The 10,693-nt window shown below is 45.1% G+C and overlaps 1 protein-coding gene across 3 annotated transcripts in view; it reads left to right on the top strand.

Moving 5' to 3' along the window:
- The first annotated feature begins 573 nt into the window (after window positions 1–573).
- LOC119653444 (beta-arrestin-1) overlaps window positions 574–10,693 on the top strand; it is a 371,918-nt gene continuing 361,798 nt past the window's right edge. Inside the window, exon 1 of one of the 3 annotated variants that reach the window (XM_038058040.1) lies at window positions 574–1,214. The gene's annotated coding sequence lies outside the window, so the exon portion shown is untranslated. The remainder of the gene's footprint in view (window positions 1,215–10,693) is intronic. The other 2 variants (XM_038058036.1, XM_038058039.1) reach the window with 2 other exon arrangements.

The following is a 10,693-nucleotide window of genomic DNA, read 5'->3' as shown; positions in this document are numbered from 1 at the left end:
GGATGTAACTCACTGTATGTGTGCGTGGGCGTTCACAGTTCCCACCTTTCCACCAAATTCGGTGGCAATCGCTGTTGCAGTCTTCGAGAAAAATGTGGGTGACGGACAGACAGACAGTAAACCGATTTTAAGAACATTTCGTTTTACACAAAACCTTAAGGAGCCTTCATTGTTTACAGGTCACATTTGTCAGTGCAAAAATAAAGTGAGTATAATGCAAATTTGATAAACGACGAGAAGGGTCCCTCCAGTTACAGGTTTTCGAACTCTGAAATACACTTTCATCAAATATTAGAATCACATCAAGTTTCTCCACCCATCAGAAACTCGAACCATGCGATGTTTTCCAGTGCACCATTTCTCCGTAACAGGTAAGGGCTACTGACATTTCCCGCTCCATTTTGCTACCTGTTCCGTCCGACGGACTCGCCGATTCGGCGTCTTTGGGAGGCCGCGTGTGCGCGTTGTTTGTGTTTTGCGCCGCTCGGGCGAACTCGTCAGCGGGCGGAAGTCGTCGCAGCGTCAGGGCCGCACTCGCGAGGAGTTCGGCGCCCGAGCGCTGCCCGTATCGCACGTCGCCACCAGTCGCAAGCGGCCGTCATTCCGAGTGTGGATTTCCACTGGGTATGAAGTGTTGATTGTGCGTTTCTTGTCGGGCGAGTGTCAGTGTCGAGTTTTCCTGCGATTTTCAACAGTTTCCCCCGAGTTGTCGCCGAGCGCCGCGAGGAAATCGATCGAGGCGGTAAATAGGCCGTCTGCCGAGCGACTGCAGTCCTACCTGACCGGGAAGCCGTCCCAGATCCCGTGCACGTCCGGCTCCGGGCACCCGTAACGGGACGAGTGTAAGCGCAGAAAAGGGTTTTCCTCTTGACAACTGGATGATCGCATTGGAATGTGGTTTTGATTGATTTTACGGGAGTGGAGTGCGTGGACGTGAAAAGTGCTGGCAAGTGTTTTCCTGGCGCGATTCCGAGCCGTTCGTGCGCCTTGTCTGGAGGAGGCCGTCCCCCGGGTGTGAATGCGAGTGTTCCGTCGTGGCTTGTGCGGAGCCGAGTCAGACGAGGAAAATCCATTGCAATCGATTAAGTGGCAAGTGAAGCGGAGAGCCCGCCGCAGTTGGGATTTCTGTGAAGTTTCGTGCAAAACTGCAAGCGACTGACATTTCTAGCGGCTGCAGCTGTCAAACCATCGCATCTGAGCCCGTCGGAGCCAAGGTGAGTGAACATTTCCAGCGAAGTCCTGGCCGGCGGGCCGCCCGCCGAGTCATCTGACCTCAGCGACTTTTTGACTTGCGGTCGGCCTCTGCGTGTTGCGCTGGAAACTGCCGACTCACGCACACACAAACCGTGCACTCCAATAAGATTCCAGTGGTGGCTGGCGAGCCGCGCGGTTCTTATAAGAAGAGTGGCTGAGGCGTTGCCAGGCGCCCGCGACTCAGACCTCGAGGAGACCCGGCGTGCTTGGCTGTCAATTGGACTGAGTCGACCGCCAATTGGACGGCTGGAACTGGCCACTGGAAGGTGTAGCGTAGACGTGAAATCTCGCCAGACGAGATTCCTGCTCGCGGCGATGAATCATCGCCGGCCGTCCATTGATTATTGTGGCGATGGGCCGCCGCGGCCGCTCGCGCATTGTTGACGTTTCGCTTCTCGAGTGCATTCTTTTGTGTTTTTTGCATTCTTGGGCATGACTCGGGTCGGATTGTGTTTTGTTGGTGCATCGCGTTGTTTTGATGCGGAGTGGAGTCAAGGTTTCGTGTTTGTTGCATTTGGGCCGAATTACTTTGGGGTCGGGTTGTTAACCCTCGCTGGGATTCTTGGGGAATGCTGTCCTGGGGATTTGTAGGACTTGGTATGGACTTGCGATTGGGCGATGGAAAAAGACTTCAGTTTGATAGAAGGAGCGGAATAAACACAAGTTACCACGGTACAGATTATCTGCTAAATTGGTACTGTAAAAGGTGCTCTCGGAGGGCTGTTCTGGATGAAGACGGCTTGAAATTTAAGCAGAGCCTTGCTCGGAATATAAGTAGGTCATTCATTTCTGCTAACGAAAGAGCTAAGGGACGCTGGAAGGTAGACTGGAGTTGACCTCTATTTCTATGAAAAGGAAGAAACGTTCTCAGAAAATTAGGCAAAATGCGATGCAACCACTTCTCAGCAATTATTTCTGGAGGTCTTTTCCGTTGATTAGGCAGAGCTTCTCACGGAGAAAAGAAACACAACTTTGCTGGTCATGTGTTAATTTAAGAATTTTTAGTATCCGCCAACCCAACCATCTTGTCTCCTCATTGTCTGGATTAAACAGCTGGTGAAATCCTCAGCATTTTCCTTTTCCATCAACATCGCCTCGGATAGGGATTGATCTTATGGTCGCGACCTATCGCTACCGAAAACCGTTTATGATTGCTTTTTGCAATGTGCGCAGGCTCCTCAATCGCGGCATCGAGGGTCCCCTGGATGCGTGCTTTCTCTTACTTAATCGAGAATTTCAGCGATACAACTAGACATTCTGCGCCTAAGCGAAATGGGGGAGAGGCAAAGCCTCTGAGCACTAAGGCCCTAGTGGTCCATTGTAATTAATTCCTCCATTTAACGAAATATCCTGGATTCGTTTATATGTCCTAGGATTTCCGGAGTAGCTGAAACACATCAACACCAAAAGTTAGATATCTGATTCGCCCATAGGCGAGGAATTCACATAAAAAATGCTTCGTGGATTTCGCTTCCACATTAGAGGAGGGACACATATCTTGGACAATTCCTATTCTGAACATATGCCCAGCCAGAATGCCCACAATTCTTTTCAGCAAGTCTACCTGTTTTCGATAGGACAAGCTTTTCAGTATGTTTGTTTTGTTCTGACAGGAAAAGTTTGGGGTGCTTAGCAGTATTAAGGCTCTGCCACTTAGTATTATGGGAAACTTGTTGCCAGTTTTTGATAAAAGCATTAGCCAATGCTACTGACACACCAATTGCTGGTTCCTGTCCAGGTCCGGGGAAATTGAACTTTTTTTTGCTAAAGTATCCAAGAGTTCATTTCCCTCTACACCAAAATGGCCTAGAGTAGTTGCATCTCGTTGAATCTAGAAACAGAAAGTTCAATCCTGAATCCTGAACGATTTTTGAAGTGATCAAAGGACTGCTCAACGCCCTCAACGCAGCTTGATTATCGCTACAAATTGCGAGAGGCAGACTCCTGCTCCAGAACCCTATTCTATTTTTGAGCCATCGGTGTAGAAGACATCAGCATATCCTGACAGGCATGCTTCTGGATGGTCCTAGTTTTCCTTCCGTTTCAGAATAACTTTATATCTTTTACCAAACAGATGTATGGGGATCCGAGAATCAGAAGGCATTGTGAAAACTGAATTCAGTTCTCCCAACAACTCTTCCAATGCTCTGTGCCCCAACGTCCATTGTTTCCCCATAGATCTAATCAAATTAGTGTATGAGCTGCTCTCATTGCGGTGCTCTGACTAAACAAATCGAAGGGCTGCTAAGTAAGTGATGCATTTAGAGCTGCATCAGATGTCGCGCCCATGGCACCGGTAATACCTAGACACACAGTTCTTTCAAGCGTGGCTAGTTTACAGTAAAAACTTTTTCTTTCGCCTTAACCCACCACACTACGGATCCATAAGTGAACATCAGCCTAATAATAGGAACGTATATCCACATTACCACATGTGTCCCCATACCGAGGAAAAGATCCGTTTAACAGCTCATAGGCTCTGAGAGCTGGTTTCAACTTTACCTCTACATGTTTATTCCAAAGAAACTCTTTATCTAGAGTGACTCTCAGATATTTCATTTCTTCAGAGAGTTGAGAGGTGCAACCCCTTTCATCTCTGGAAAGCAGAGACCGTTAAGCTTCCTCCTTTTTTTAAATAATGATGTGTTTTTATTTGGATTTACTGAAGATTCATTTCTAAGGCGCCAACTGTCAATCAAATCAACGGCGTGTTGTGTATTTATGCATACCGTTCCGAGATCTCGACCAACTACTAGCCAACCACATCGTCCGTATAAACTTCACAGATTTTGGAGTTCGCATAGTAGTGAGTCGATCAACATATTCCACACATATTCCTTGAGGACAGCTTTTCCTCGTTTCCGTTGTCAGGTAGCAATCAACACCCACTTCCGTACACAACAATCGTTGGGTTAGCATAGCATCATCATCATCAACGGCGCAACAACCGGTATCCGATCTAGGCTTGCCTTAATAAGGAACTCCAGACTCCCGGTTTTGCGCCGAGGTCCACCAAGTCGATATCCCTAAAAGCTATCTGGCGTCCTTACCTACGCCATCGCTCCATCTCAGGCAGGGTCTGCCTCGTCTTCCTTTTCTACCATATTGCCCTTATAGACTTTCCGGGCTGGATCATTCTCATCCATACGGATTAAGTGACCCGCCCACCGAAACCTATTGAGCCGGATTTTATCCACAACCTAACCATCATGGTATCGCTCATAGATTTCGTCGTTATGTAGGCTACGGAATCGCCCATCCTCATGTAGGGGGCCAAAAATTCTTCGGAGGATTCTTCTCTCGAACGCGGCCAAGAGTTCGCAATTTTTCTTGCTAAGAATTCAAGTCTCCGATTAATACATGAGGACTGGCAAGATCATTGTCTTGTACAGTAAGAGCTTTGACCCTATGGTGAGACTTTTCGAGCGGAACAGTTTTTGTACAATACGACAAATTTTGTTAAAGCGACCAGCCTTGCTGCCAGTAGATAAAGAGTCACGCTCTAGGTTAATTTGACTAATCTTTATTTTTGTACACATAGGTGTAGTCTAATGTGAACCGCCGCTCTGCTGCATCCAGTGTGGATCTCACCGGGGTTAACAGTTTGTTCTCACCTTCCGCTGAAAGTTCCGTTGTCTTGCGTCCGATTTTTCTGGGTATCGCCACACTTGATGGTGTAGCAACGCCCATGTGCTCATTCTTAAGAAACTTCGCCTACGATACAGTGGATACAGAGTCTGCGACTTCTTACCACTTGGAGAGTTACAATCCATTGCTTCCCTCTTCATGTATTTTTGGATGCCTTTAGTGTAGTAATAAACTACCGCAGGCTTCCCCACCACGACAAGGTGCTGTCTGAAGAGGAATACTCTGGAAGCTTTTATACTTTGAAAAGCATAGTGGTTTCAGACGCAAATCTGGTGATGGGCTGTTGCTCACGGCTCCACAAATCTCCTTTTCATGACCTGGAAATCGAGTTTTGACAGTTTCATGACTGCAGGATTCCAGTCTAGGCAGGCCAGACAATAAGGGTCTGAAAAATGGGGTATTTCCCCACGCCCGAAGTAGAAATTTCAATAAAAACTGGCACTATTTTCACTTCTTACCCGGATTTTCTATCTACCGTCCTGGTCTAGGGTAAGGAGCATCACAATAGTGTAGTACTCTACGTCAAGATTTTGGGAAACGATGCCGCTAATAGCAATTCCATGAAGTCCAGAAGAAGCTTTCTGAAAGTTGGATTGTGATCATGCTGTGAGTGCCAATCATGATCTGAATGTCAAGGTGGGCTCTGATAATACATTGCTGGGTCTTGCTGGGAGGCATGGTTTTGGTAACGGTAACAACAACGGTGAACGCCTCGTCATCGGCGGCACGTTGTTCGGGCGAAGGGTCTGCTACAAACTATGTTGGGTTTTGACTGACCGACAACGAACATCTAATCAGAACGACCATGGCTGCCTTCTGAACGTGGATAAAAAAGGCGCAATGATATCAGCCTTGAGAGGGACGTTTACTTTCGCTTCCACTACTGCTCTCCTCGCAGAGGAATAGAGCCTCAGCCCCCAAACTTTCTTACCGAAGAAACGGTTCAGATTTTAAGCAAGTAACTCGAAGATATTCATGAGTACTGAGCCGCTATCTGTCTGTATCTTTTTCGCGGATGAAGACCTGAAAGGAGGTCACAACACTTCGTTGACTGAAGTGACGTAAAGGAGTCGAACTGAAAATGAATACCAACAAAACGCTGCGCTCCTTGCTCGAATTTTTCAATTTGCCTTAATGTTCAGAACATCGAGGACGTTGAATATTCTATTATATAAAAGGCTGGTATATATATCTCTTTGTGATCGATCGAATCGGTCAACCGATCTCCATAAAATTGGTGTATATGTGTTTTTCCATTGAGAATATTTTGGTCCCATCCATGTAGCTGTAGCTCGCCGCTAGAAGCGCTGCCACAAATTAATTTTTACAACATTCACCTGATCTCCATAAAAATTGGGGGAAAGGTTCAATTTTCAACCCTATTCGATTTTTGTGATGTCGTCATAGTATCGCCTTAAGGAGAAAGGATAGAGGGGTATGCAAGAGGATGAGGAAGTTCTCCTCTCTAACGCCGATAAAAAATTGCGATGGCCATCCCCAGTTAAAAAGTTACGGTGCCCCAAATTTAGGTTATTTGGGGGAGATCTCTCTTAAAGTCCTTTGAAAAATTGCAGTGGTCACTCCTCCTGGAAAAGTGATGGTGCTTCAAATGGGGAGTGTTTTGATATCATCATGGGAAAATGATAAAGAGGGAACGCAGTAGGAAGAAGAAGGTCCCTTTTTAACATTGCTGAAGAATAGTGGCCGTCATCCACCCTTGAAATGTTACGGCGCCCCGAAAAGCGGCTACCTCCGTAATATTAATAAGCTTTTTGGTAAGGCAATCATTGTCTATAAGGGCAATGTCTATGGTAGAAAAAGAAGACGAGGCAGACCCTGCCTAAGATGGAGCGATGGTGTGGGCCAGGACGCCAGACAGCTTTTTGGGATATCGAATTGGTGGACTTCGGCGCAAAACCGGGATGTCTGGAATTCCTTATTAAGGCAGGCCTAGACCGGATACCGGTTGTTGTGCCGTTGATGATGATGATGATGAATCATTGTCGCGATGTTCAAGAGAGGTTAATGATAGCAACATATTCCCGATTTCCAGTTCGTTAACTTTCTAAGGGTGTGACAACTGCGATTTTTCACCCGCCACGAATTTTCACATTGGAACCACGAACATCGAGGCCGTTTTCTACTCGAGGATTCTACGGAGGTATACTTGGTGTTTGTTAATACCATTTATCGAGGAACGGGGAACACATTATGGAAGAGAATGGTCTGGTTTGTCAATGAGCACTACAATCATAGCAAACACCAGGCAATTTTCCTCCAGATCGGAAATAGGCGATGCTGCGATGTGTGTTCAAGCGTAGCTGGAAATAAGGGCTGGTCCGTGAAAATGTCTGAAGAGAATGCATTGGTAGAGATGCTATTGGGAGGCCCTGGTCCCGATGCTGCGACTTCAGAAAAGGTAGCACAAATGCTGCGAAACATGAGAGCATGCTATGTTGTTGTGCCGATACGGCGAGCCCTCGCAAATAGCCTATCAAACTATTGGTGGACCGAAGAAAGAACGAAGATCAGAATTCGGCAAGAACCGGGAAGTATACGCGAATTTTCCTGGCAGGCTTGAGGCTAGTTAGAGAGGGGTTTTTCCCCTTGGTGAAGTGGCAAAAACTAGTTTTGCTATCGGGGTCCAATGGTCCAATTTACCTCTCCTTCAGGAGCAGCCTCTCTATCTGATAAGGAGACATTTCGATCCAGAAGATTAATTGTCTTTATTTTTGGCAGGTGAAAAAGTGGAGTATGGGGTATAATGATTTGAAGGCTCCGTTTGCTCGATTTAGAATCTTATTGATATGATTGGCAATGTATGGGTTTTTAAGGACAAGTTTTTGATATCGGAAACCATTTTCGGAGTCTTCTTCATTTTTCCTTTCAAATAAATGAAAACAATTTATTTATTCCTAAAACAACGTCAGCTGTGCACTTCTTTAGGGACTTGTGGTGGTAAAGAGGCTAAGGTCGTCGACGTATTGAAGGATCTTGGTAGGGTTGGATGTGGCAACAGGTTTCGGGATATCCGCGGTAAATATTGAGAAAAGGATTGCCGAAAGGGCTGAGCCTTGTGGAGGATATTCCTTTTTCTTTAGGGTGAGTGTGATCTGAATAGCTCGAGAGGAAGTGACCGTTTAGTAAGCAATGGATTTTATCGAACCCGGTCGACTTCTTGCTCTTGCTAAGATTCATATTAACATCGTCGTCTTATAACATCTGAAGTGAGAATAAATACGGCAGGCGGTAGTTGATTAGACGACGAAAGTGAGACTGGATACGTCTAATAATATGATGAGTCCTTTTGTATTGATGCTTATTGCATAGGTATAGCTAAGAACTCATTAGGGAGACACGAAAGAGGTATTGAGGTGCTATGTCTGCAGTGGGGCTTTCGCAATTCATTCTTAAAACTGAAGAGAACTATAATAATAATAAACGGAAGTCTATCTCATTATCATAGGGCATTTTCATTCCAGGGCCTGCGCAAATAAGTGGCTGTCGAATATGTGAACTTTTTGGTCCTCCCATGCGGAATAAGTAATTTTTCTCTGCTATATCCCAGCATTAGCTTCTGAGCTGGAATTAATAAAAGCGCAACATGTTGCATATATTGCCACATTTCCATAATCTTTCTAATCCAATAAAATTATCTCTACCTCTTGCGTATGCTTGCTTAGAAACAGCTAGCTCTGCAGCTAATCACAGCAGCCACCATGCTTAAGCCGGCTACAGTAAACACGCCGAGGGGAGGGGGGGACTTCGGACGATCGTCTGAATGACCTCAACGCCGCATAAGTGAAAAATTTATCAGCTTGGTGTTGATTCTGGAAACTAGAAGTGTTTTAAATTAAATATTGTTTTAAGCAACTCGAGAAATGGTCGATTGAAAAATTGTTAGCCAAACATACGGAGCGAGTAAATCCATTTATCTAAAAATAGAGCAAGAAGTAAAAGCAATTTAGAATGGCGTCAATGGGCCGTTTCTAAGGAGCGTATTGTGCTGCGATTTAAGTAATGAGATGAATAAATTCGATGCAATTAATCTGTGATGAGTGCGTTGACTGGAGGCGAGAAGCGAGAAAAGCAATAATTGGACTTTCAGGCGAATGATATGGGAATTGAGAAGTTCAATTGCTATGCAAATCGATTCGTTTGCACAGCGAGTGTCGGCGCGTGAATATTTGAATTGAAAAGATTCGAACAGCAGTTATGTAACAGATTTAATTGGAAGTTGCAATGCCGTGGATTCGAATAGTGCTGAAAGCATTTAATTGTGAAAATGGTATTTCACGTTGTTCTGTTTTTTTTTCTTATGCTTTATCAGGGTCAGTAGTACAATACATGCAGTATTTCCCATAAATTTCAGATAACGGGGGAGTACGCTGCTGGGCCATCATCATGAGTATTCAGTATACTCCACAGAATAATACAGTAATTTTTTGTTGCATGTAAAATTAAGAGGAATAATGTTTCGCCCTCTTCCATCTGATATATCACGATCTATCTTTAAACCCACGTATCCGACGGGTGGATGTCAATGGCGAGTCCCACGGAACTCGGTTAATACGCAACCTTAGATTGGATATGCGGTTCTCTGAAGAGGCGTCCCTTCTCCGGTCTGTTTTTTTTTTTGCGTTTGGCTTCCTGCTTCGCGCTGGGTGTTGGGAAGAAGCTTTTAACTTCAATGCCAAATTGCACTTTTTCAATTGGCATCCAATAGTTAAGAACTGTAGAGGCGTTAATTAGGCTTCGCATTCACTGGAATAGGTGTTAAGCATAGACTTGTACATGGTCCCTTCTGTCCGAAGATGTAAAGGCGGTTATTCTCTATTTCTTTAGTACTTCCATGAGCAGCAGAATATATCCTCTTCGAATTCCTCCAAGTATGAACTGGAACTTCGTGAAATGGCAAGTGCTAAGAATTCCTGTCATACAGATACCAAGCTTCTTTCGTCTCATAATATGCATATAAGCACATTGTTTGTACTGCCTTGATTCTTATCGCTTAAGGTAGGTACAGATTGTACATGACTGCCATAAACGTCAACGCCCCATCCCTGTTGATTCTTGCCAATGTTGAACAACTCACTCCACGACTATCTGAGAAGTTTGCACTCTTCGTGCCCTGTTCTGCTCTGCATATTGGGATGGTACGTTGGGGGCGGAGACATGTTTAATGAAAGATTAGAGGTTGCGAGTAGTAGTGTCGGTCACTTTCCTTATACTTAGTAGCATAGAGATAGAACATTGGCGTTAAGCTTCATGTTGAGAAGGATAGCTGCATTTTTAAATTTTTGACAAAAGAGTGTAAACGGATTTAGCAACGTCGAGCAGCATCGAAGTTCGGTGCCATCACCGATAGAAGCATTGCTACTAAATATACGAACTGTTTGATGCTTTCGATATTCTATCCACTAATACTAATAAGAAGAGTGTGATGACCAGTGAGATTGAGAACCTTGGTTCTGTTGGGGTGTTTCTCAGTCCGACTTTGCTTGCCCCTTTTTCCAGATCCCGTCGACCAAGGTCACTGACTCGGTAAGAAAGCAAACAGATAGCATCAGCGTAATCGAGGTGGTTGAGGAAAGATGTCATCGTACGTAGAACCCTTCCATGCTCTCCGACGACGTAAGCATGGGGAACGCCTCTGTTAGAATAAGTCGAAAACAGGAGGCTGCACCCTTCAGGTTTTCTTGTTTCGCCATGTGAGGAAGTGTGAATGCGTGGCAGTTGCACTTGGATACTAATTTAAGATTGATTGGCATACCATTTCTCAACAGTCATT

This window comes from Hermetia illucens, chromosome 4, assembly GCF_905115235.1.
Source record: "Hermetia illucens chromosome 4, iHerIll2.2.curated.20191125, whole genome shotgun sequence".
Lineage (NCBI taxonomy): Eukaryota > Metazoa > Arthropoda > Insecta > Diptera > Stratiomyidae > Hermetia > Hermetia illucens.
Note: the sequence above shows the minus strand (reverse complement) of the source record. Positions and strands in the feature narration are given on the sequence as shown.